This window comes from Lynx canadensis, chromosome B4 (assembly GCF_007474595.2).
Source record: "Lynx canadensis isolate LIC74 chromosome B4, mLynCan4.pri.v2, whole genome shotgun sequence".
Classification (NCBI taxonomy): domain Eukaryota; kingdom Metazoa; phylum Chordata; class Mammalia; order Carnivora; family Felidae; genus Lynx; species Lynx canadensis.
This window is the reverse complement of record NC_044309.1, coordinates 12,425,223-12,452,017: the sequence shown is the minus strand read 5'-3', so window position 1 is coordinate 12,452,017 and position 26,795 is coordinate 12,425,223. Positions and strand designations below refer to the sequence as shown.

Sequence of the window (26,795 nt, the reverse complement as noted above, 5' to 3'; positions counted from 1 at the left end):
CACACCAACAAGCAATTCTTGGGACTCGAGCTGCAGGCCCTACAACTCATCAGTTCTGACACTTCCTATCCCGATAGCATCGGAGCCAGAGTAAGAGCTCAGTCCTACAAGACTGCTCCCCACACCCCCCACTCACCCCTCCTTCCGACGACAGTCACAGCCCAGAAGTGTCACCCACACTTCTGACTGCCTGCTGTAATTGAGGGTCCCGTGACCCCCTCCTCAGGTTTGGTTAATTTGCTTGAGGGGCTCACAGAACTCAGAATCATTTTACTTACTAGATGACCAATTTATTACAAAAGGATAGGACTCAGGACGGGCCAGAGGGAGGAGACGCACAGGCCAGGAGCCTCCGCGCTCTCTGAGCGCACCACTCTCCCCCAGCCTCCATTTGTTCACCAACCCGGAGCCCTCTGTATCACCCCCTTTTGGGTTTTCATGGAGGCCTCATTGCACAGGCACAGCTGATTAACTCATTGGCCATTGGTGATTGAACTCAATCTCCAGCTCCTGGCCCTTCACCCAAAGTGGCGGTGGCCAGGGGTGGGGGTGGGGGTAAGGGTGGGTTCCCCTGCGAACCAGCCCTAACTTTAGGTGGGGTCTGAAAGTCACCTCCTTAACATAACAAACGACACCTTTGTTGCTCTCATCATTTAGGAAATTCCAAGGGTTGGGGAACTTCTGTGCCAGAAACAAGACCAAATCTGTATCTCTTAGCATAAATCACAGGATCACAGGACGAGACAGCTTCGCAAACTCGTAGTCTTAGACATTTGCACTGTTTCACAGGTATCTTACCTGCAGGACCTCTTGAATTGTGACTCTTTTAGAGGGAGACGGATGCGGCGTTTTCCAAACCTGCTTCAATTCGGAACCCTCTTCTGGGGGCTAGCGTTCTGGGCGAGAAACTCGGTTTGTAGATTCCTGGGGGCAGGACCGTTCCTGCCGTGCTCTCCCGAGAAGCTTGTGTAAGAACGAGGCCTGGGAGGTCTGCCCCAGGCGAGCCCAATGTGTAATCAAGCTTGGGAGAGGCTGGTTTCCTTTGTTGCCCCTGAATTCTAAGGTGCCAATGGTGAGGGGAAGAGAAAGGTGGGAGAAAGGTGAAGGAAGGATGAAGAAACCCCGGGGCTTGGATCTGGAGGTGCTGGTGGGAAAAGGGGCGCTGAGGGGGAGGGGGCACCCACGGACGGAGGGGGTGGGAGGAGGGACACTGAGTGGGCACAGAGGTAAAAGGGTCAGGAACAGAACAGAGATGGGAAGGAAAAACCTCACTTGGTAGTATAAACAACCTTAACACCTGTGGAGGGGCTCATGGTCTACAAAGAATCTTCCGGAATACCAGCTCCATCTTCCTTACAATCCCATGAGGTGGGTGGTCAAATTATCCCCATTTTTCTTGGCTTAAGGAAATCGAGGCTAGGCAGAGTGGACAGGGGCTGTCCCGTATCCAGCTCCTGTTCGCATCCCTAAGACCTGCTAGCTCCTGGAACGCCACACTGCCTGCTGCCTTTCCCAGGCTGGCTCCTCCTTCCGGCCCGTTGGGAAAGCTGCCACATGTCTCTCCTCACATCCCTTTTCTGTCTGAATCAGCCAAAGTACATTTTCCGTAACTTCCAGGAAGCCTGACTTGAATCAGAAAGGTTAAGTGTGGGCATGAACTCGTCTCTCAAGATTCAGAACCCCGCCCATCTTCTGCTGTGCCAGGCTGTGGCATCGAAAAGTTTAATGAGTCCGATTTTAGTCCTACGATAACGTCACTGATGAATATCCAGTGGGAATTTCCAGTAGGCATTTGGAGACGCAGGACGAGTACATGGGATAAAAGTCAAGGCAGAAATAGGGATTTCGGAATCAGTGCCATTGAAATCATAGGTGTCAATGGAGCATCTCATAACACAGGGCGGGTTGTGACAAAGCATTCAAAGTACCCTGATGATCCGAGGAACAGTTTGAAAGTCCTCCTGAAGAAGAGCTTTGGAAAGAGAAGGAACATGACGAGAAATGTGGAAATGCCAGGCATTGGGCGACACTGAGAGGTAGAAGCCGCCGACGGTTCGAGGCAGTTTCCTGAGAGGATAGTAATATAAAGCGTTCACTTGGCAGCATGCGCTGTATGATCCCATTTTATTATTTTTTTAAATGTTTATTTATTTTTGAGAGAGAGAGAACATGAGCGGGGAAGGAGCAGAGAGAGAGAGCAAGAGAGAGAGAGGGAGACACAGAATCCAAAGCAGGCTCCAGGCTCTGAGCGGTCAGTGCAGAGCCCGATGCGGGGCTCGAACCCATGAACCGTGAGATCATGACCTGAACTGAAGTCGGATGCCCAACAGATTGAGCCGCTCAGGTGCCCCCCATTTTATTTTATTTTTTATGTATATTTGCATAAGTCTGATGGATCTACATCGAAATATTTGCAGTGATTATCTCTGGATGCTGCAATTTTTGTTACCTTCTGACACATTAAGCATTCATCAGTTTTTTTTCCCAGATAAAATTCATATACCATAGGGGTGCCTGGGTGGCTCGGTTGGTTGAACGTCTGACTTTGGCTCGGGTCATGATCTTGCGGTCTGTGAGCTTGAGCCCCGTGTCGGGCTCTCTGCTGACAGCTCAGAGCCTGGAGCCTGCTTTGGATTCTGTGTCTCCCTCTCTCTCTTTCTGCACCTCCCCTGCTTGCATTCTCTCTCAAAAATAAACATTAACAAAAATTCACATACTATAAAATAACCATTTTAAAGTGTACAATTCAGTGAGTGTTAGTATAGTCACGAAGTCATACAACCATCACTACCTAATTCCGGAAAATTTTCATCACTCCAAAAAGACACCCTGTACCCATTAGCAGTCACACCCGTTACTGCTCCCTGACCCAACCTAGGTAACCACTAATACCTCTGTCTCCACGCATTCGCCTGTTCTGGATATTTCAAATAAACGGAGTCATCCATGGTGACTAGACTTATTGGGGTAGTCATTTCAGAACATATGCAAAGAGTGTGTCACTCACTATGTTATACACCTGAAATGAACAACATTGCATAAAAAATCAGAAAAGGGCACCTGGCTGGCTCAGTCAGAAGAGCATAGGGCTCTTGATCTCTGGGTCGTGAGTTTGAGCCCCGCACTGGGTGCAGAGATAACTTAAAAAACAAATAACTTTTTAAAAAGAAGAGAAAATGCAATTTGTAAGTGATAAATGCTTTTCAATCGTTTTTTTTTTTTTTTTTTATGGAATTATCCAAGAGGTAGCTTTCGTGACACATGGCATAGTGTTTTGATGGTTTCTTCACATTGTAGCGTGTATCAGTGTTATCATTGCTGCTTTTTGCCAAATAACATTCCATTGCATGGCCGTACCACATTTTGTTTATCCTTTCATTAGCCAATGGTGATACCTAAGCTGTTTCCATCTTTTGGCTGTCGTGACTAAATCGGCAACGAACACCGGTATACACGTTTTGTACAGATGCGTGTTGTTAATTCCCTGGGTGTATATGCAATCAGGAGCGGAACTGCTGGGCCAGATAGAAACTCTGTGTTTAACTTTCAAGGAACCACCAGTTTTCCAAGGGGTCCGCACCCTTTAACCTCCCCGCCAGCAACACACGAGGGCTCTGGGTTCTCCACAGGCTTGCTAACCCGTGTTAACACCCCTTCTTAGAACTGACACGGCACGGGTGTTAAGGAGGCCCGAGACCTACTTGTATTTTTTTTTTCAACATACTTAATCCTTTTTGTAATTTTTCTGCAGATGAAATATAAATAAGAGATTCTCTGTAATAATAAGGATACAAAAGCTGACATTTATTAGATTCTTAACTCTGGACGGGCTCCTGTAGTACTGTGTGTTTTATTGCTTTGAATATTTGCAGAAAACCCTGAGTTTCCAACCTACTGTAGAGATGCAGACGAGGTACAGAAGTTACCTGATGAGCATTATTACAACACTGCCCCAAAGCCAAAATTCTTAATCATCCACTGTGACATCCAAGACCCCGCCTCTCCTTGGGGCGCCTGGGGGGCTCGTCAGTTGAGCGTCTGACTCCTGGTTTCGGCTCAGGTCATGATCTCATGGTTCGTGAGTTCAAGCCCTGCATCGGGTTCTGTGCTGACGGTGTGGAGCCTGCTTGGGATTCTCTCTCTGCCTGTCTCTCTGCCCCTCCCCTGCTCATTCTCTCTCTCAAAAAATAAAAAATAATTTGTAAATCCGCCTCTCCCTTCTGCTGAATTGTTCTGGCTGTTCACCCAAAGAACAGTTTCAATAAGCCACTGTGTGTCATCCATATATTTTCCCACTGGAAAAAAAAAAAAATCTTTCTCGAGATGATTTTTCACAAGTCAGCCAGGTACAATTTATCATACTCTGAATGCTAACAAATTCTGGGGATGCAAAACCTATAGCATACATATAAATAATTTGACTCAGCAGTGTAAACATTAATTCAACGCTTTTTTTTTTTTTTTTTTAAATGAACAACCTAGTTTCTCTGAGTTGTTGTGATACTTCTCTCCTTCTGGGTTTTTTATTAGCTCACTGGTGCCAATAGAAATGGGTTCGAAAACTGATTAGCCCCGAGGAAGATTCTGTAATCAAATAAATCTGAAGTAAGGCATGCTTTCAATTTTGTTTGGAGGGGAGATATTTTTCCCCACTATGCTTTGTTTCCCAAAGAAAGCTTCGTATCTTTTGTGTTCGAAAACACGTCCGCTTCTGTGATTTCAAAGGACAGGAGAACAAATTCTGTTTGTAACTGGCCAATTTCAGCTCCTGAGAAAGACTGTGGAGGAAGTGTATGTGAATAAGATCTGAATAGAGCATATTATTAGATCTCAAAGAGAATCAATAGAATCTAATGTAGTTTTCCTTGCATTGCATCAATAAAGCAAGGTTGTTAGGAAGGCATTACAATCTTGTCTTCTCTCGTTGGTTTGAAAGCTTGTCTTTTCTGTTGTGGTCGTTGATCTGCCCCCGGGTCGTCTGTCCCGAGGACTAATTTGTTTGGTTTTGTAATGCATCATCGCTGCCAGCGTCACTGAAGGCTCAGAACACCTAGGGAGATAAATAGATGTTATTTTTATTATCTGTGCTTTATAAATACATTTTAACTTGGAAAGATTACACGGTCGAAGTCCCACATTCAGCCGCGTCAGAAGGCCGCACCACGAGAGTTCTACGCTGAGCCTTAATCTGCTTACAATCAGGCTGAACCTGGGGGGATCGCAGGCTCACCCCCCATTTCACTGCAGGTGAAATTTCCTTCCTCACGGTTGTGGCGGCTAGAAATCTGCAATCAAGGTGTGGGCAGAGCTGGTTCCTTCTGAGGCCGGGAGGGAAGGGTCGGTGGGGAAGGAAAATTCTGTTGTTTACACCACTCATCCTGTGGGGTCTTGTAAGGGCCTCCCCAGCAAACGACCACGACTGCAGGGCTGTTGCCGCCGCGTTACTGATGATGAATCAGAGACCCCTGGTCTCCCGACAGCCCAGTGCCCCAGGGTCGTGCCTGCGAGGCTTACGGAGCTACAGCCCAGACAGCACAGACATCCCAGCTGTCTGGTGCTCCCGAGCCCCATGCTGAGCTTGGACACCATGGAGGAACAGAGGGAACCCGCGTCCCTCTCCTCTTTGGTCAGCAAATCTTAACGAAAGACTTGACACTTGGTCAACTGGTCGGAGGCTGAGGTGAGCTTTCTCTCTCCAGCGGCCTTGCCAGGAGAGTCTCTCCTGGGAAACCTTCACTCGTGTTCAGATTCCCAGCCCCTCTGCTCTGACATCCAGTGCTTTTGGGAAAGAGGGCCCCTTGGCTCTCGTAAAGCAGTCTGCTCTGTCCCCTTGGGAGGAGTCCCGCCTCTTCACCGGGATCCGATCTCGGGTCTCTGTCTCTGGAAGTGGCAGAGTCCCACTGACGTGGGGGCTGACAGACTATCCCACGGGGCTCCCGACGGTACCATTCAAAGGGCGGTCTGTGCAGGAGGCCCCCACAGGCTGGGTTCTGCTCCCCAAGATGAATACAGAAGGTGACAGCATTCAGCAGCATCCACACCAACTCAACAGCAATGCTCTGTCAGTGGGATCTAATAAAAACAAAAAAAGAAAGAAATGAGCTTGCATTTCATGTCTTTTTTACACAATAATTTCATTTTCCTCACCACACGTCATCCCCTATTGCGAATAAGAAAACTTCGCCACGGATAGTTTGAGAAGCTCAGCCCAGAGGTCCGCGTAAGCGACTGAGGAGGCATAAAGGTAATGGTGAGGCACAGAGAGCAGTTAAAGACTGAAGCCCTGACCTTCAACTTGATGGTACTTGGAGGTGGGGCCTTTGGGAGGGAATCAGGTTTAGATGAGGTCATGAGGGTGGGGCACCCACGATGGGATTAGTGTCCCTGTCAGAGGAAAAGCCACCGGATCTCTTGCTCTCTCTGCCACGTGAGGACACAGTAAGGTGTCTGTCTGCAAGAAAACCCTCACCAGGAACTGCATGGGCCAGCACCTTGACAGATCTGAGACTTCCGGCCTCCACAACTGTGAGAAGGAAGTGGCTTCTTCTGTCACAGTGTGTGTTGTGACAGCCCCAACCGACCGAGACCCAGGCTCTGCTACTGACAGCCCAAGTCGCTGTGGCTCAGGCCGGCTCCTGCTGTCTGGGGCCACCTCCAGCGGTAGCGTGTCTTCTCTCGGGTCTTTATCAGAAACGGCCTGGGTTCCCAGGCCACGGCACGGACAAAGCCACGTCCGAAGGACACAGCCCCGCCCATACAGGTGCTGTGTGTGAAGGCAGGTCCCAGGGCACATCACACCCCAGTCCCTTCCTACTGCCTGATGGGGAGGCCACACCTCACCCGCATGCCCCCTCGTGTGAGGCCACCCGACAGATTTCTGTCTCCAGAAGGAAGGGCCGGCGGCTCAGGATCCCATAAAGCTGGTCCCACCTCAAGGCGAGGCTTCCTCCAGGAAGCTCATCGCCTCCTTCCTTGGCAACTAAAAGCTTCCTTTAAGCTCCATACTGCAATAGTTTCCTCTTTGACAGAAATGGTAAGTTCCATTTTTCTACATTTGTAAAAAAAAACTTGTATCAAGAAAAAGGCGATCTTGATATAACGCAATCTGCACAAGACTTATTTTTCTTGTTTTAGAAAAAAAGGTCCAGATGTTTTAACGTCGATGAACAGCCATCCCAACCTTTCACAACAGGCCTGAGCCTGCAGCTTTAGTCATTCGTTTCTCAATTATCTTGGGAGAAGTAGGTCAGGGAAGAAAGCAGGCCCAGGAGGCCGGGGGGTGCAGGAGAGGAAGACAGGAGATGGCCCTGCCATGAACTGAAGTGACCTTGGGCAGGTGCATGCACCCCACAAGGGCTGGGAGCGCTGTGACCCCATACTTCTGGATGCAGTTGCTTTCGACAGTGCCCCGCCCTGTCCTTTAGGTGACCAGACGAGCAGCCACGCGGCCTGGACCGAGCCTCCCCTCCGCCCCCTTCACTCTCCGGGCCGGCCCGGTGGGAGGAAAGCAGCCAGACAACAAGCCACAGAGAGAAGGCCCGGGGAGCAGTGGCTTCGGGCCCCTGCAGTTCTCTCAACAGGGTCTCTGTAGCGGCTCGGTGCACACAGCTGACACCCCGACCACTTCTCCTTCCTGCCCAGCAAGTAACTGTGTCAGCCTCCTGCTCCTCCCACCCTTCTTCCTTCCCGCCCTGTGCTGGCTCCTGCTGCCTCGGTCCCCTCCCCTGCATCCCTGCACACTCCCCTGCCTCAGGCCTCCCCCCCCCCACCCCATTCTCCTGCCACCCGCCCCCGATCCCGTGACAAAGCCTCGATATTTCCACAGCATTCACAGTGGACAGAGCATGTTCATCCGATCCTAACAGGTTCACTGGCTTCTGAACAAAAGTCACCAGATCTGGGGTGCTGTGATTCCTACCCCCGCCTCCCCTACCTGCCCGGTGCCGCTGTAAGCAGAAAGCCTGCCCGCGGACAGTGGCTGGGGATGTCAGGACTCGATGTGCACACATTACCTCCTGTGAGCCCGGCAAACCCTGAGAGGCAGGTGGTAGTTCCTTTTTTTTTTTTTTTTTTTTTTTTTAATTTGAAAGAGAAAGAGGGAGAGAGGGACAGAGGGATGGGGAGAGAGAGAGAGAAACAGAGAGAGAGAGAGGGAGAATCCCAAGCAGACTCCACGCTCAGTACAGGAGCCCGACACAGGGCTCAATCCCCCGACCCTGGAATCACGACCTGAGCTGAAACCAAGAGTTGGACGAGCAACCGATTGAGCCACCCAGGCGCCCCTATAGCTCCTTTTTCATAAACATGAAAAGTGAGGCTCACTTAGGTACCTGGAGGCACAGTGGGTGCCCTGGTGTGGCAACTGGTCTTGAAAAGAAACTTGGTCACGTGCTGACTCCGGGGCGGTGCAGAGCCGGTAAAAGGCAGAGGTGGGCTCAGCCGTGCCCCCGTGCCGCGCTAAAGCCCCTCTCCTCCACTAGGCACCCCTGCTCTGGCCTGTGCTCTTCCCCTGCAGTGGTGTGGGCTCGAGGATGCCCAAGCAGTTAGGGGACCTGGAATCTCGTGGGGGGGGAGGGAGCAGACTCAGAGCCTCTGCAATGGCCCAGCGGAAGGGGAGCGGACAGACCACGAGGACCAGCTCTCCACCCGGAAAGCGCATCGGACGCGGCTGCTGGGTGCCTGGGGTGGTTCTGCCCCTGGGAACTGTGGGGGCTGTTAGTTTGGACTAGGTTGGGTTAGGCCAGTAATTTGGGTCTGGATGCTTGGCGGGGTCAAGGACGCTGGAGGTCAGCCCTGCCCCAAATGCCAACAGGGTCCCGTGAAGAATCACCGAGCCCCTTCAGCTGGCTGCGTCTTTCGCATTCGCTCCCTCACTGTTGTCTTGACACTGGCCCGGAGGACAATACCCAGTGCTTCTGGGGTCCACTGGCTGCTTTTAGGCTGCGGGAAGAGCAGGGCATTCAGAAACCCGTGACGGGGCCTCTCTGTGCTCGGGGCTTTTAATCTCCTTAATTGAAATTGATTGGTCTCTTGGGAGGTAGCTCTGCATTGGCCCTGAGCTTCAGCATGTGATCAACTTTTGCTTCTTTCTTTTAAAGACCAGTTGACACACCAGGGCATCTAATCTTATCCCAGAATCCCGGGCCCCTTTCCAGACGAGGAGCAAAACCAGAAACAAGCACACTTACAAAAACAGCTCAGGAAATAAAAGCGCCTGATAAAAATAAGGGGAGAATATTCTTGTCCCATTGTGGCTGAGCGTTATACAAAAGGCCAGTCAAAACCCCATTACCAAGGAAAGATGTAATCACACGGGGAAGGAGCCATGGCGGGCGGGGGCGGCTTGCCTTCTGAAGCTCACGAGATAAACAGGCCCAGGCCGGGCTGCAGCGTATCTAAGAACCAGCTGCAAAATAGATAAATGGGAAGAAAAGTGAAAGCCCTTCTTAAGTTAAAAGGAAACCAAACATCGAGAGAATTGTTTGAGCATCCACACTTGCATTCATCCGGACGTGCAAAGTCACCCCAAAGTGGCTGGGGCTGGTTTACAAACTGGTTTGGCAGGTCGTAGCTCTTGGCGAAGCCTTCGATAGGGCCCCTTACTGACCAGGCTGATCGCATAGCCTGGAAATATCCCCCTGGGGGCTCTCCTGTGCCTCCTGTGGGTCATTTCACCAACTGGACGCCAGGCTTGAAAGAGGCCGTGTTGAGGAGGCTCGGGCCACTCCATGGCTCGCAAGCCCTCGGCTCTGTCCCTGCAATAGCGGCACGGAGTGGCAGCAGACACAAGAAGTACCTCAGAGGTAAGGGAACCCAGCAGTGACAAGTAATCATTACAAGTAACAAACTCATGCTAAGAACATCTTGCTGCCTGGCCTCGTAAAGATAAGGTTTAAGGGGATCAGGATATGTCAGCCCAAAACATACTACCTTGGCAGAAGGATTATTTTAAGCTGAAGGCATCTGAGACTCAACAAAATGCAGGAAGAATTCTCTTCCCTCCTCTTTTTCCGCCTAAAAGCGGGACATCAACTTCCCTTTGTGAAAGTGTCTCCATCTCCCACACTAGGAAGAAAGTGACTCTTGCCACCAAGACAGTCCTCACTGAGATGAGTCTGTGTAAACAGACCTTACTAAAAAAAGCCTTCATCTTCCCCTACGTAGCCTAGTCATTTCATAGCGTGTGGTTCCTTAAAGCACAAACCTCCTTTCCTTTGAAAGAGATGGTGTACAAGCCCCCAAGTCAAGTCTAATGACCCGAGTTTCACTTCTTTTTCTGTGAGCTCCTGTCCAAGTAAGATATTAATACAATTTGTATTCCTTTTCTCCTGTTTGTCTGTTTTTTGTTGGCCAAATTTGCAGGCCTCCAGGCACTGAACCTAAGAGGGTAGAAGCAAAGTTTTTCCTCCCCGACAATGTCAAGACATCCCGATTTAAAAAGCAGAGATCTAGCTTGTTTGCTGGAGAAGCTCCATTTTCAAATAAATTCAAGTTGGAAGTGGCCCTTTGTCTCCACTTTCCCTAGCTGCAGGAATGGGACCTAAGGATCAAGGAGGGGTGAGCTCTATAAAAATGAAAGCCGAGTCTGTCCCAGTCATCACGGAACTAGTGTCTACGGGTGCCTAGCACATAGCAGGCACTCAACCCATCAGTGGAAGAATGGATACTGGCTGAAATTTCCAAAAATGGGATTGGAGCAAATGCATAGTGTGGAAGGTAAAACTGTAGTTTATTGAATATGGGCTCCCGTATTCAATAGAAGAATTGGCAATAGGAGAGGTCACTTCTTGGCAGTCGTGAGGTGTCTTCGAGTGGGGCAGGTGAAGTCAGGATATTCCCCATTTAAGGTGAGCGTTTCAGTGTCCAGTGGATTAGGATTGAATAAGGCTCACGACAGAAAAGTTCAGGATCGTGGGCACGGCAAGGTGTGTTCACAGTCATTCACTGCTATCTTTCGAAGCGAAGCCGGTTTAAGCGGGGTTTGGGGAAGTTCCTCAAGCAATAGTTGGTTGCAACTTTTATCTTCCTGGGCGAGCGTTTCTAGAACAGCAAAATGATATTGGCGAAGACAGTGGAATCAAGTCTTTAGTGAAGACTGCACAGTAGTCTATGTCGTAGCCACGTTGATGTAGATGTAAGCAAACTATGTGGGAGTTGGTCTCAGTCCTCCAGCTGAAGACGTAGATAAACCATCCTCCTTCCATAGTATGACATAAACAGACAAGTAAGCCCTGTTTGTTCAGAGGCTCTGAGATAGGTGTGGTGGCTAATTTCTGGCTATAGAGGGCTGACCCACCCAAGGGAGAGGTAATTCGCGTGTGTCTTCGACCTTGATATCCGCTGAAATAGCCCTGAGAGAGGACCAGCTACAGGACCGGAAGAGCCCAGTGCGAAACGCAAATGCAGGGCCCCTCGTTCCGAAACGACGAATGTCAAAGAGTTTGACAGCTCCTCACAAAGCTAAACGTAGAATTCCCACACGACCCAGCAATACTACCCAAAGAACTGAAAATGGGGACTCGAACACGTATCTGCACACCCACGCTCAAGGCAGCATTATTCGCAAAAGCGGAAAAGTGGAAACAAGCCAAGTGTCCATCAAGAGAGGAACGGATCAACAAAACGTGGTGTGCATACATACAATGGAATATGGCTCATCAATAAATAGGAATAAAGTTCGGGGTGCCAGTCAGTTGAGTGTGCAACTCCGGATTTCGGCTCAGATCAGGATCTCACAGTTTGAGAGTTTGAGAACTGAGTCAGCCTCTGTGCGGACAGCATGGAGTCTGCTTGAGATTCCCACCCCCACCCCCGCCTCCCCCCCCCCAGCCCCTCTCCCTCTCTCAAAAATAAATAATTTTTTTTTAAAAAGGAGTAAAGTTTTGACACAGACTACAACATGGATGAACCCTTAAAACATTATATTAAGAGAAATAACCTGACACAAAAGAACAAATAGTGTCTAATTCCACTTACATGAAATATCCAGAACAGGCAAATTCAGAGACACAAATCACATGAGAGGTACTCAGGGGCTGAAGGGAGAGGGGAATGAAGGGTTATTACTTAATGGTTTTAGAGTTTATCTGGGGTGAAGAAAAACCTTTGGAAATAGATAGTGGGGGTAGTTGCAAATATTGTGAATGTAATTAATGCCACTGGATTGCACACTTTAAAATAGCACAGCAAAGGAAACAACCAACAAAACTAAAAGGCAACCAACGGAATGGGAAAAGATATTTGCAAATGACATATCGGACAAAGGGCTAGTATCTAAAATCTATAAAGAGCTCACCAAACTCCACACCCGAAAAACAAATAACCCAGTGAAGAAATGGGCAGAAAACATGAATAGACACTTCTCTAAAGAAGACATCCGGATGGCCAACAGACACATGAAAAGATGCTCAATGTCGCTCCTCATCAGGGAAATACAAATCAAAACCACACTCAGGTATCACCTCACGCCAGTCAGAGTGGCCAAAATGAACAAGTCAGGAGACTATAGATGCTGGAGAGGATGTGGAGAAACGGGAACCCTCTTGCACTGTTGGTGGGAATGCAAATTGGTGCAGCCGCTCTGGAAAGCAGTGTGGAAGTTCCTCAGAAAATTAAAAATAGACCTACCCTATGACCCAGCAATAGCACTGCTAGGAATTTACCCAAGGGATACAGGAGGACTGATGCATAGGGGCACTTGTACCCCAATGTTCATAGCAGCACTCTCAACAATAGCCAAATTATGGAAAGAGACTAAATGTCCATCAACTGATGAATGGATAAAGAAATTGTGGTTTATGTACACAATGGAGTACTACGTGGCAATGAGAAAGAACGAAATATGGCCCTTTGTAGCAACGTGGATGGAACTGGAGAGTGTGATGCTAAGTGAAATAAGCCATACAGAGAAAGACAGATACCATATGGTTTCACTCTTATGTGGATCCTGAGAAACTTAACAGGAACCCATGGGGGAGGGGAAGGAAAAAAAAAAAAAAGAGGTTAGAGTGGGAGAGAGCCAAAGCATAAGAGACTGTTAAAAACTGAGAACAAACTGAGGGTTGATGGGGGGGTGGGAGGGAGGGGAGGGTGGGTGATGGGTATTGAGGAGGGCACCTTTTGGGATGAGCACTGGGTGTTGTATGGAAACCAATTTGTCAATAAATTTCATATATATATATAAAAAAAAATAGCCAATGTGCGCACACACACACACACACACACACACAGGAATATTACTCAGCCATGAAAAAGAACAAAATCCTGACATTTGCAACATGGATGGATCTAGAAAGTATGATGCTGAGGCACCTGGGTGACTCAGTGACTTATGAGTCAGGTTATGATATCACAGTTCATGGGTTCAAGCCCCGTGTTGGACTCTGTGCTGATAGCTCGGAGCCTGGAGCCTGGTTCAGATTCTGTGCCTCCCTCTCTCTCTCTGCCCCTCCCCTGCTCACGCTCTCTCTCTTAAAAATAAACATTAAAAAAAAAAAAAAAAGGAAGAGGGTATGATGCTAAGTTAAATAAGTCAGTCAGAGAAAGACAAATACCATATGATTTCACTCATATGTGGAATTTAAGCAACAAAACAAATGGGGGCGCCTGCGTGGCTCAGTCAGTTAAGCGTGGACTCTTGATTTCAACTCAGGTCATGGTCTCATAGTTGTGAGATCGAGCCCCACATCAGGCTCTGCACAGTGTGGGATTCTCTCTCTCTCTGCTGCTCCCCTGCTTGCACTCCCTCTCAAAATAAATAAACATATAAAAAAAAGACACAAAGAAAAAACGACACAAACAAATAGCGCGCCTATTAAATACAGAGAACAGACTGGTGGTTACCAGTGGAGATACGTGTGGCGGGGGGGGGGGGGGGGGGGGGGGGGGGGATGGGTGAAACAGATGAAGGGGATTAAGAGTACACTTTCCACGATGAGCACCGGGTAGTGTATGGAAGTGTTGAATCACTATATTGCACACCTGAAACTAACATAACACTGCACGTTAACTCTGCTGGAATTTTTTTAAATGGCAGATTTTATGGTACGTTTCAATTTTAATTACGGCATAATGCTATGTTATATACATTTTACAAGAGAAAATTTATTGGGGCACCCGGCTGGCTCGGTTGGAGGAACACGCAAGTCTTGATCTTGGGCTGGTTGAGTTCAAGCCCCAAGTTGGGTGTAGAGATAACGTAAAAATTAAATCTTAAAACAAAACTGATTAAATGAGAAAAATTAAGGAATTCAACAAGGCAGCAACAGAGCATTAATCAAGGGCAGGACCCCTCCGTGCACGGGGTTGTGTGAAGCCAGGCCTGCTTGCGAGGACAGAGACCGTCCAGTTTAGGTGGCGTGCCCCATTCTAGAGACCAGGAGTGCTACATCTGGGTCACAGAAGACTTACTGAAACTGCCCGGTGTCCCGAATCCACTCAGTGTTCAACACGGCTGGTAAAAATCGAGAGCCCTCCCTTCCCCACTGCTACCCGTGCTCTCCCTGGCCTTCTAAAGGTTAAGTACAAGATCTAGGTTCAAAGCTCAGGAGACTTTGCAATGTCAGCCCCGGAGGTGACAATGTTTATGGGATGTTTTTCTCCCCATCAGTTGCGTTACTTTAACCGGCTGGTACTGTTTGCGGGGCAGACGTATGTAGACGGGGGGCAGAGGGAGCAGGAATCTGAGTCTCTTGGCTGATAATTAGGGGAGCAGTCAGTACCCACACTTCCTCACCTGGCATTCACTGAGCACGCTCCCTCCCATTTCTTCTGTTCTTCCCTTGCTGCAAACTGTCTCCCTTACCTCTCCGGGACTTCCTTTCGCTCCCTAGTGTGCTTGGCGACTGGCAGGTGGGGCTTACTGGAGTCCTCAAGCAGGGCACAGAGGGGATGGAGATGGGAGGTTACAGACCAACCCATGTAGCCAAGAAGGATCTCGGGCCTTGTTGTCCAATCCAATCCGAGGCTACAAACCGCATACGTGAGCGGCGACAGAAAGGTGAGCCAGGCGTGGCTCTGCCCCAAGAAACCTAATGAAAGACAGATGGCTCGCCACCTTTGCCACACATGCCTTAGATATCGAGCCCTTGATCTGGGGTTTACTGAGCAGAAAGAACGCCCTTCTTTTGAGCCAAGCCAAACATGGGCACTCACAAGGTGAGCTTCCTGAGCCCTGAAGCCATCTCTTGTAATACCTGCTCACTGGTGGCCTTAAGCTCTTCTGCCTCTGAGTGGCCACTCGCCAGGAGGGTGGGGACTCTGCCTCCTGGCAAAGGACAGGCCCCAAATGAGACATTTCACATTCAAGTCATAAATAGTTGTTGGCTCTGACCCTGCCTGCCACTGTAGGATAACCCAGCCACCACAAAGGCCTCTCATCCTTTCTGGGACATCTCGTGGGTATCTGTGTGTCCTCTCACAGCCAGATGGCATGCACTACCTTCTCCAACCCGAACTCTGCTTCCCTATAAGGACAGGTGCTACCCCAACCTCTGAAGGCCTGAACGCCCCGGCAAGGTGCCTCACCCTAGTCCTGTCTCCTGGCCATGTGTCTACAGGCAAGCAGGAGCTGCTTTGTAATACCCAGGACATTGACACGGCCCACCTGTCTCTCTTCGCATTCTCCCTCAAGAAGAGAGAGCCCGATATCATCATCACCTACCCGCGTCAGTGCTGGGCCGCCGTGTGGGTTTCCAAGCACCCTAAATTCTCCGAGGAGTGTCCAGGAGGATGATGTGAGGCCCTGCTGTGCTGAAAACTGCCCTTCAGGGTTGGTGCCAGGCCTAGGACCCACCCCACCAGCCCCAAAGGCAGATCCACATGAGGCCCGAATCCTGGAGACTTTGGAGTTTGGTCTGCAGTTCTTGACAGATAGTGTAGGGTCAGGAGTGTCAGAGCAGGGGAAGAGCAATACATTTCAAGTCTCCCTTGCCTTCTCCTCTGAGAGAATACCTAAGTTTTAGCATCAGAGGGATGAACCTGGTTTGGGAGATTAGAGCATAAAACTACACAATGTTCTAGTACCTTCATTGGGGGTTTTAGAGCCAAACCACTATTCTCTCCATCATATATTGAACAGACCTGCTTTTTCTAATATTTGTTTTTAAATCAAAAGACACTAACTGCCTTTGGAAAACGTTCTGAAACAGCCCCTCCAATAGAGGGGGACTTCCACCGCCATACCCCAGCACTACCCCAGCACTACCATTCACAAGAGCCTTCCTTTTTTTTTTTTTTTCAACGTTTTTTTTAATTTTTTTTATTTATTTTTGGGACAGAGAGAGACAGAGCATGAACGGGGGAGGGGCAGAGAGAGAGGGAGACACAGAATCGGAAACAGGCTCCAGGCTCCGAGCCATCAGCCCAGAGCCCGACGCGGGGCTCGAACTCACGGACCGCGAGATCGTGACCTGGCTGAAGTCGGACGCTTAACCGACTGCGCCACCCAGGCGCCCCGAGCCTTCCTTAATAGTAAGAGTTAACATTTACTGAACATGTTCTATGTGCCAGGCATGGTCACGTGATCTCATCTGATCCTTACAACAACCCTCATAGAGAAGTATTATTATTATCTCCTCCACTTTACAAATGAGGTATGTGTTCAGGGATATTAAGCGACTTCCCCAATTATCACAGAGCTTGTTTGTCGAGGGGCCAAGATGTTTATTTCTCTACACGCTGTCAGGGTCCACACCCCAGTTGCAATCAGACGAACCGTTCGGCAGGCTTCAAACATGGTAACAATGACAGCCAATATCTAAGTATCTATTACCTGCCAGATTCTTTATATATTCTCTTTCATTTGACCACTTGGCATGATACGTATTTATCCCCATTTTACAGATGAGGATCTTGCGGCTCAGAAACTGAGCAATATTGTGACCCTCTGGGGGAGTCACTGACAACCTGGGCTCTGGAGTCCCACTGCCGGGCTCTATTCTTTAACTCCCCCTACTTACTAGCTGTGTGACCTCAGGCAAGTTTTTTGTTTTTTTTTTTAAAGTAGGCTCCATGCCCGGTATGCGTTCAAACTCATGTCCCCTGAGATCAAGACCTGAGCTGAGATCAAGAGTCAGGTGCTGACCCAACCGAGCCACCCAGGCACCCCTGACCTCAGTCGAGTTATCTGATCTCTCTAAACCCTCATTTTGCCATCTGTACAATAAAACATCGGTAGTACTTATAGGATTACTACAAGCTAGTACACGTCAACTGTCCTCACTACATAGTCAGAAGTCAGCAAAGGCGATCTACTATTATTACTCCAAAGCCCATAGTTTTGTTTTGTCTGTTTTCCCACTAGACCGTTCTGTCTCCCAATTTGACGGAGAGATAGGAACACATCACGCATTAAAATAAACAAGATTCTTGGGGTGCCTGGGTGGCTCAGATAGTTAAGGGTCCAACTATTGATTTCAGTTCAGGTCAAGATCTCAGGGTCATGAGATAAAGCCCCAAATTGGGCTCTCTCTCTCTCTCTGCCCCTCCCCTGCTCACACTCATGGGAGCACTCTCGCTCAAAATAAATAAACATTTCAAAAGAATAAACAAGATTCTTTTACAGCAGAGATGCAAAATGCTTAGATCAAGGAAGAGAACAAAGACCCAAACACACCTATTTGACAGCTCTCCCCGAATATTCTCAGAGCAGTGGAGCCAATGAAATGAAGGCCCAGGAAAAGCAAGGCTCATTTAAACCTCTCCTTTTTCCACCTCATCTTCTTCCTTTCCTTCCTCACCAGGTTCTGAAGGGTAAATTCATCTTTTTTGGTCTTGGAAGGGCAAATTTGCTATAAATACCCACACTCATTGCAGCTTTATAGGTTAGTTCCTTGTTTGGTATGGGGAGAAGGGTCTAGAAGTCAAAGTCTGAAGATATGGAGATTTCTCACCCAGCTTTCATCTACGTGACCAGGCACAAGTGCGCTAATCCCGGAGTTTCAATTTCATCACCTGTGGAGAATAATAAATGTAAGGATCAAATTAATAATGTGTGTGAAGATGTAAGATGTATTGCAAACTGTAAATCCCTCTGCATGGGACAAATTGTGTGCTTTTCACCAGCTGACAGGACTCTTGGGTCTTGGCTTTTCCAGCGATCACACTCAGGAGAGGTGACTGCAAGCTTCCTGAACCTATTCGCTAAAAAGCTATCCAGAATGCCCCCTTCCTTGGGCAGGCTGGGGTTAGGGGAAGGCGGCAGTGAGACGCTCCCTGCTGACTAAGTGTTTAGCAGCAGCAGAGCGTGGGAAGGAGAGAACTAAATGGGGCATCGCAGAGGATGGGGGTGGGGGGAAGAACCCTACTAAATAATTCGTTTAGAACAGGGGCACCTGGATGGTTCAGGTCATCGCGCGGTTCGTGAATTCCAGCTCCATGTCGGGCTCTGTACTGACAGCTCAGAGCCTGGACCCTGCTTGGGATTCTGTGTCTCCCTCTATCCGCTCCTCCCGAGCTCTCTCTCTCTCTCAAAAAAAACTAAATAAAAACAACCTCAAAACACAGCCCAGTGTGCTCTGGGGTTAGATTCCAGAACAAGTTGGGTACCACACTGAGTCTGAAACAAACTTCTCAGGCTTAGGAACTAGATCCTACTTTGGGGAGACTGGAGAGCTCGTTGAGAATGGATTCAGTGACAACATTTGTTTTTTGACGCATTATCTCCGATCTTAGGTGAAGGGTGAGGGCCAAAGACACATATGGCTGTGAAAATGCCCCAATAAGCCTCCTCCGGAGCTGCAAGCAGGGGCTTCGGAGCAGAAAAACCTGGCACCCAGCACCTCCTCCCGGGAGCCACAGCCTCAGCCAACAGAGCTACCGCCAATGGCGGCTCAGCCGGGTTGTTTGGGCTCTCGGTTCACACCGCGTGCCTACACGGCAGTGGAGCCGTGGGCGGAGAAGCGTGTATGCGAGAGCCGCTCTTGCCGCCACGGCCGGAGGGGCAGTGCTGGCAGGACAGGCCCAAGGACGCAAAAGAGGACAGGACGACCCAGGGGGGAGCAGAAAGAGGACGCGATGCTCCAGGACCCCGAAAGGGTCAACCTCGGGCTCGCTTGCGGCCGCGCGTTCCGCCGCCGACGTCTTTGCGACGAGCATCTTCGCAGCCGGCTCGGCCGTAAAGCAAACGTGCCGTAAAAGACAGTCACCGAAAATCGAACGGGTCTTTCGTTCAAAAGAACTTCATGAAACATGAACCTGTGTAACAAAATTAAGACGACTTCATTGCAAAATACAAAATATTTGAACACATTTAACGTGTGTGTAGATTCACGCCAGTCCTGGGCAAATAACGGATTTTATTTTGTGGACTCTACCTAAGCACTTGCCGTCGAAGTCTTTCCTTCAAACTATTATATTTGGGTTTTTTGGTTTTCTTTTCTTTTTTCTCTTTTTGTTTTCTTTCTCTCCTTTTCTTGCTTGCTTTCTTCTCTCTCTCGGTTTTTTTTCTTTCTTTTTTTTTTTTTTTTTTTGGTATGTTGATTCGTTTCCCAGTTTGTCGGCACACTGTTTTCTTCTTTTGCTAAAATGTCTTTCTTCATTAAGAGCAGTATCGGTTTCCAAATACTAGAATGCATGTTTGTACCTGAGCTTTGGATTGCATTGTGAAAGCCTCTACGCTGGTGTTTGTTCTCGGCATATTGTCACACGTCCACTGATAACTGGTCCAAAGTTCTATGGGAAATGTGGGTTCAAAACTTCACAGCACTGTATAGACCCTTATGAGGGCTAAGATTTATATACCATAAAAATGGGAGTACTGCGTCAATGAAGAAATAAAACCAGTTGATGAAACCAACAAACTATAAAACCAGTTTTTTTTTGTCTTTTACAGAAAAACTGACTTACAGTCAATTAGTTATACAGCAAAAATGTTTGCAACAAAGATCTTTATGGGGAAACTACCTAGAACCACCAAAGGCCTCCCACACCATACCTTTCCACAAAGTCACCATCATGCCCCTCTCAAAAACTCAGGAACACAAACAGTCCATGAAAATGGTCGCCAACCCAGCTGTCAGACTGGTTAAGTACATTAGACTCTGCACCTGGAACACTGATCTACTCTCCCTCTGAAAGGCACCGAAGACGAAAAGGAAGCCTGTACAATCCCTTCAGTTACACATGTCAGCCAGTCATACAGAGCAAACACACTCCTGGCCTGAATCTTAAAGGCAAAACGAAGCGCGCAATTCTTACCAGCCTATCCGTGTAAATGGCCACTAGCAAGCCAAAGTTTTCAGGCACCATGGACAAGCTCTCATAGCCTGCTGTTACTACATTATCACTGCCATAGCCTTGAGCACCTACAGAGAACTGCATACAGTTAAGGCTTGGGATCCTACCCTAAGCCGTACTTAGGGAAGGTGCAAAAACCAGAAAGCTACAGAGCTCTTCTTAAATAAGCAGGTGATCAATATCTTTCAACGTCCAGAATTGAACTCCATGGAATAGGTCCCAACTTCCAGCATTTCTGATCTCTGGGTAACAATACCTTCCACCTTTTTGGTCTCCCAGCCCTTCCAACAGCTTTAAGACTTAATTCTCTGTGTTAAATCCCTCTTTGTTTGAAATACCTAAAGTGATTTCCGGTTTTTCTGGCCATACGTACTGGTGAATCTTCGATATTTTTTTTCTTTTGTACATGTTTTCTTTTGGATATTTGTGTCAATACCCAAGTTTTCGTGTTTGGGTCCCTGTCCTTTGTCCATGGAGTGATTCTTCAACAAGATCTTTGCGTGTTTACTTTGGTGGCTGTCAATATTTCTACGACCTTCTCAACGTTGGCAAAATTTGATGATGGTCCCTAATCGGGCTTCTGTGCTTTTAGACCCCGTTACATTAAACAGCAAAACAACCTTAAAACCCTGAGCGGACCCAATCCCTTCCTCTGGGAACACCTCCAGGTTCCAGGGAACCTTTTGTTCCACTGGGTCATTAACAAAAAGGTCTCCCACAGCAGGACTCTGCCCCTGTTGATGGGAGCTATGCATAACTAATGAAGAGGAAAATTGCTAGCAAAACAGGCTGATCAGTCTCAACATGCTTCTAATAACTTCTACATTTTCTGATCTTCATTTCCCTATATATCTTCTTTCCTTCCTAAATGAATACTACAAATCCTCTTCGGCTCACTAATATTTTCCAGCCTGTATTTTCTCTTCCTTTCTTTCCCATCTTATGGTACTTTGTTTTGTAGAGGATTTTCCCAGGTTCTTGGTCACATTGTACACATTTTAAACGCCAGTTTCCCTGGTCTCTAGTTGTGGACGTTAAGATGTCATAGATACCCAGTAACCTGGAAGATTAAAGAGCAGACTTTATCGGGGCACCTAGGTGGCTCAGTCGGTTGAGCATCTGGCTCTTGATTTCAGCTCAGGTCATGACCCCATGGTCATGGGATCGAGCCCCATGTTGGGCTCTGTGCTGAGCATGAAGCCTGCTTAAGATTCTCTCTCTCTCTCTCTCTCTCTCTCTCACCCTCTCCTCCTCCCACACCTCTCTCTCAAATTAAAAAATAAATAAATAAAAATTTTTAAAAAAGAGTATACTTTGTCTTGTAGTACTGAAAATACCCCAAGTGATAGGTACTAGATTTGTTTCACATCCTTCCGTAATGTTTGGAGGAGTTTATTACTTGTCCAAAGTCACAGAGATTGTAGGAGACAGAGTCAGGATTTGAACCCAGATCTTTCTGATGGCACAGCGACTAGCATCATTCAGAGGTGGAGCCTCTAATAGTGACAAGGGGAGCCCGCAAAGTCTTCCCAGAGGCAGGAGTAAATGCCAAAGAACTGTAGAAAGCCAAGACAAACATACACAAAAGCACTCAATTTTAAAATCCAGCAATCACTTCTTGGCCTTTTGGCTAAGATCAAGTGTGGTATCTGTCATCATCAGTTTAAAATCCAGCACAATTCTATCTCTACTCTGTCAGTATGAGGTACCTCGTGGATGAAGATTTCATTAAGTGTTTCTTAGCGACTCTAGAAGCACTATCATGAAACCAGCCGGTTCAGAAGTGTCTCTCAGAGTTCATGTCTCCTGCATCACACATACATGTGGGATACAGTCATATGAACAAGGAAAAAGGTGTGACAGGACACAAAGAGAAGTGAGAGCCAATAGGATGATAGGACACTGGGAGATAATTAGTTCCACTTTTATATACCCCTTGCTATAACAAGCATGTATTACTTTAGCATTTGAAAGGCATCAAATAAAAAAAAGTTTAAGGTCACCTGGGTGGCTCAGCTTCCGACTCTTGACTTTGGCTCAGGTTGGGGAGTTCAAACCCCGCATCGGGCTCTGCGCTGTCAGCGCAAGCCTGCTTGGGATTCTGTCTCCCTCTCTCTCTCTCTGCCCCTTCCCTGCTTGCTTTCTATCTCTCTCTCAAAATAAGTAAAAAAATAAACTTAAAAATTTAAGAGCTTGTGTCAAATACTATGCATTTCTCAAAACCCACTTAATTTTCTCCTTCCTGTAGACACGAGAGAACTACATTTCCCAGCCTCCCGGGCACTTAGGGTGGGGTGATGTAACTGGGTTCTGCCTGAACGGATGTGGGCAGAAGTGATACATACCATTTCCATATCATAATATTCCCTAGGTCATCAACCACACTCCCATTTCCTCTTCCATGGCAAACTTGGAGGACATATGTTTAAGATGACACCATGGCAAGATAAATGAAGCCTAGATCCCTGAGTCAATTATCGGAGGAGAGCCATTTGACCTCCATTAAACAACGACCTATTCTATTAAACCACTAAGATCTGTGGTCTGCTTGTTACCGCACCGCTCCCTGCCTATCCTGACTAATAACATGCTCCTCCACGCCAGGAATTTTCAGTGACCCGTGAAGTTCTGAGAGAGCCTCTTAGCTACTTCACACATAGAAAGAGGCTTTCTGTGCTTTTGCTAACTGGATTTTTTTCAGATTCTAAGTCTGTGTGGGGACATATTTCTGAATATAGTCCCCTTCTCTTCTTCAACCTCTGAATTACCTCCTCCTTCTCACTTTGTTGTGGTGTGTTTGTTCCAACGGGAAATAAATCAAGGGCTTATCGGAAAGGAAATAGTACACGCACTTTACATTCTTGTTTAAACAAGACCTGAAAGGGAAGGAAATTTTATGACATTTTCTTCTCCTCGGGGACCAGTCTGCATTTTACTACCCTAATATTTACTTATTGTTATAGTAAAACCTTAGATAAACCATCAGGGGCTGAGCTCTTCTAGACAGACAAATGTTTCAAAGAACTAAAGTTTACACATTTAGGCGATAAAGTGCTGTTGACTTTTAGATGTTTTGAAGAAAATATTTATGAAGCATATTAAACGAAGGATGGTGACATGTTCTACCTTTTCCAGGAGGTTCAGGATTAACCCAAGCTCTGTGACTGTTCCACAGTTCCTTGAGAAACTTGTATATGTAGTTACCTCCGCCCAGAACAGTCCTTCCCTTCCTTTGTTTACTTAAATTCTCCTCCTCTTTTGGATGTCAGCTCAAAGACCATTCCCCTCAGGCACAATTATATAAATTTACCAAAATTCATCCAACTATTCACTTAAAACAGCTGAATTTGTGGTGTGTAAATTATACCTCACTATAGCTATGTTTAAAAAGCCAACAATGCTGTCAAGGAGGTAAAGCATAAACCTCCCTTTTAACTGTGGGCTACAGAGTGACTTCCTTCCAAAGACTCCAGTATGGAAAGAGAAAGAGGGAAGAGAAGTACCCCAATGCTGGAGAAATCTGACAAGAACTATGTTGGCCAAGTGATCAAGGTCAACATCAGCAATTATCAGTCACGTCGACAGTATATACCCTTGATACGATGTGGTGAATATGGCACCTTACCTCTGTGGTCTTCCTCCCAGACACCATAACCCTGGTCTAACCATGAGAAAAATCCCATGCATCCATGGAACTAGCTAGAACTCCTCAAAACTGTCAAGGTTATCAAAAACAAGCAAAGTCTAAGGAACTTTTACAACCAAGAGGAGCCTAAGCGAGATATGACAAAGGAACATGATGTGATACCCTGGATGGGATCCTGAGAGAGAAAAAGAGCATTAGGTACAAATTAAGGAAATGTCAATACAGCGTGGACTTTAGTTAGTAACAATATATCAATATTGGTTCATGACATGTGACAAATGTACCACAGTCATGGAAGATGTTAATAAAAGGGGAAACTGGATGCGGAACAGCTGAGAACTGTCTGTAGTATCTTCACGATTTCTCTGTAAATCTAAAACTGTTCTGAAAAATAAAGTTAACTTAATTCATATTAAAAAAAATTCCCCGGGGGCGCCTGGGTGGCGCAGTCGGTTAAGCGTCCGACTTCAGCCAGGTCATGATCTCGCGGTCCGTGAGTTCGAGCCCCGCGTCAGGCTCTGGGCTGATGGCTCAGAGCCTGGAGCCTGTTTCCGATTCTGTGTCTCCCTCTCTCTCTGCCCCTCCCCCGTTCATGCTCTGTCTCTCTCTGTCCCAAAAAAAATAAATAAACGTTGAAAAAAAAATTAAAAAAAAAAAAATTCCCCGGCCCCCCGACCAGTTCAAGCCCCCTTACGGTACATTCATATAGCAATCTAGAAAATTAACTAAATGAATGAATGAATTTATCACCATATGTGATTAGGTTTGTGCATTTTGCTCACTGTTGTATCCTGGGAACAAGGTTAGGGGCTGGTTCTTGATAGGTGTCTAGTAATAAACATAAAGTAAGGAATATAAAAATGTAAGTTCTGGGGCGTCTGGGTGGCTCAGGTGGTTAAGCATCCGACTTCGGGTCAGGTCATGATCTCACAGTTCATGAGCTCGAGCCCTGCGTTGGGCTCTGTGCTGACAGCTCAGAGCCTGGAGCCTGCTTCGGATTCTGTGTCTCCCCCTCTCTCTGCCCTTCCCTTGCTCATGCTCTATCTCTCTCTCTCTTAAAAATAAATAAACATAAAAAAAAAGTGAGTTCCGTGGCAATAGGATTTGTCTGTTTTGTTGTCTCCTGGGTCCTCATCACCTGGAGAGCACCTGGCCCACTGTAGACACTCAGCAAGGACAACTCCCACCCCAGGGTGAGCCAAGGAATCTTCTCCCCAGTGGTTTGAGTTTGGGATAAAGATGCTTTAGTTCAGACTAATACAGTCTATTACGTGCTGATGGCAGTAACATTTGTCACCAGATGAACAGAGGCTTAGGGGATTGGTCTATAAAGAATCAAGCCAAGCACTTGGGAGGCTCAGTTGGTTAAGCATCTGTGTTTTGGTTTTTTAATTTACATCCAAGTTAGTCAGCATATAGTGTAATAATGATCTCAGGAGTAGAATCCAATGATTCATCCCCTACATATAACACCCAGTGCTCATCCTTAATGCCTCTTCCCCATTTAGCCCATCCTCCACCCACAATCCCTCCAGCAACCCTCCGTTTGTTCTCTATATCTAAGAGTCTCTTATGTTTTGTCTCCCCCTTGTTTTTATTTGCTTCCCTTCCCTTCTGTTCATTTGTTTTGTATCTCAAATTCCACATATGAGTGAAGTCATATATTTGTCTCTCTCTGCTGACTTATTTCACTTAGCATAACACGCTCTAGTTCCACCCACATAGTTGCAAATGGCAAGATTTCATCCTTTTTGATTGCCGAGTAATACTCCATTGTGTATATATATATCTCACATCTTCTTTATCCATTCATCCGTCGATAGACATTTGGGCTCTTTCCGTACTTTGGCTATTGTCAATAGTGCTGCTATAAACATGGGGGTGCATGTGTCCCTTCGAAACAGCACACCTGCATGCCTTGGATAAGTACCTTGTAGTGCAATGGCTGGGTCGTTGGGTAGTTCTATTTTTAATTTTTTGAGGAACCTCCATACTGTTTTCCAGAGTAGCGGCACCAGTTTGCATTCCCACCAGCAAAGGCATCTGACCCTTGAGTTTGGGTCGGGTCATGATCTTTAGGTTCCTGCATCTAGGTGGGCGCTGCACTGCCAGATAGGAGCTTGCTTGGGATTCTCTCTCTCCCTCTTTCTCCTCCCCTGCTCACGCTGTCTCTCAAAATAAATTAATTAATTAAAAAAAAAAAAGAATTGGGGCACTTGGGTGGTTCAGTCTGTTAAGCGACCAACTTTGGCTCAGGTCATGATCTCACGGTTCATGAGTTCAAGCCCACATTGGGTTCTCTGCTGTCAGCACAGAGCCCATTTCAGATCCTCTATCCCACCCCCCTCTTGCTGCCCCTCCCCTGCTCACACTCTCTCTCTCAAAAATAAATAAACATTAAAAAAAAAAATCAAGCCAAGACTCAGCATGAAGGAGAAGGAAAGACAAGAAAGAGAGCAAGAGGGCCACCAAGGTTCCTACCAGGGCTGTCCTTTCCAATTCCAGTAAATTCCTGGGCCACTGTGTCCCGGGAGACCCTCCTGTCATATGCAGTCCAATAAGCCCTTACCATCAGATCTTGCTCCTTAGGGATAACTTCACCAAAACCTTATCTGTGTCCTATTTTTCTAGCCTGTGTTTCTGTGGTGAAAGATGTTGAATCAAAGTAACGGAGGGAAATATCACCTGTCGTACGATGAAGAGAGAGAAAAAGATAACAGGAAGCAGACATGGGGATAAGAAAGGGAAAGTGGAGGCTGTAAAAAGGAAAGCAGATCGATCACAACAGCCGAGATACAGAAGCGGCCCGAGCGTCCACGAATAGATGCATGGATAAAGGTGTGGCGTATGTCTGTGATGGAATATTACTCAGCCAGAAACAAGAAATGAGATCTTGCCATTTGCAACAACATGG

The 26,795-nt window shown here is 47.2% G+C and overlaps 1 long non-coding RNA gene and 1 pseudogene across 1 annotated transcript; one reads left to right on the top strand and one right to left on the bottom strand.

Moving 5' to 3' along the window:
- Positions 1 to 4,449: 4,449 nt before the first annotated feature.
- LOC115518058 lies at positions 4,450 to 9,797 on the bottom strand. Its single transcript, XR_003970159.1, has 4 exons — positions 9,604 to 9,797; positions 9,293 to 9,406; positions 5,947 to 6,072; positions 4,450 to 5,050 (listed from the first exon to the last, which is right to left on the bottom strand). It is a non-coding gene; the product is annotated as an uncharacterized LOC115518058 (long non-coding RNA).
- A 12,048-nt stretch (positions 9,798 to 21,845) lies between these two features.
- Positions 21,846 to 22,009, top strand: LOC115519633 (annotated as a pseudogene).
- Positions 22,010 to 26,795: the final 4,786 nt, after the last annotated feature.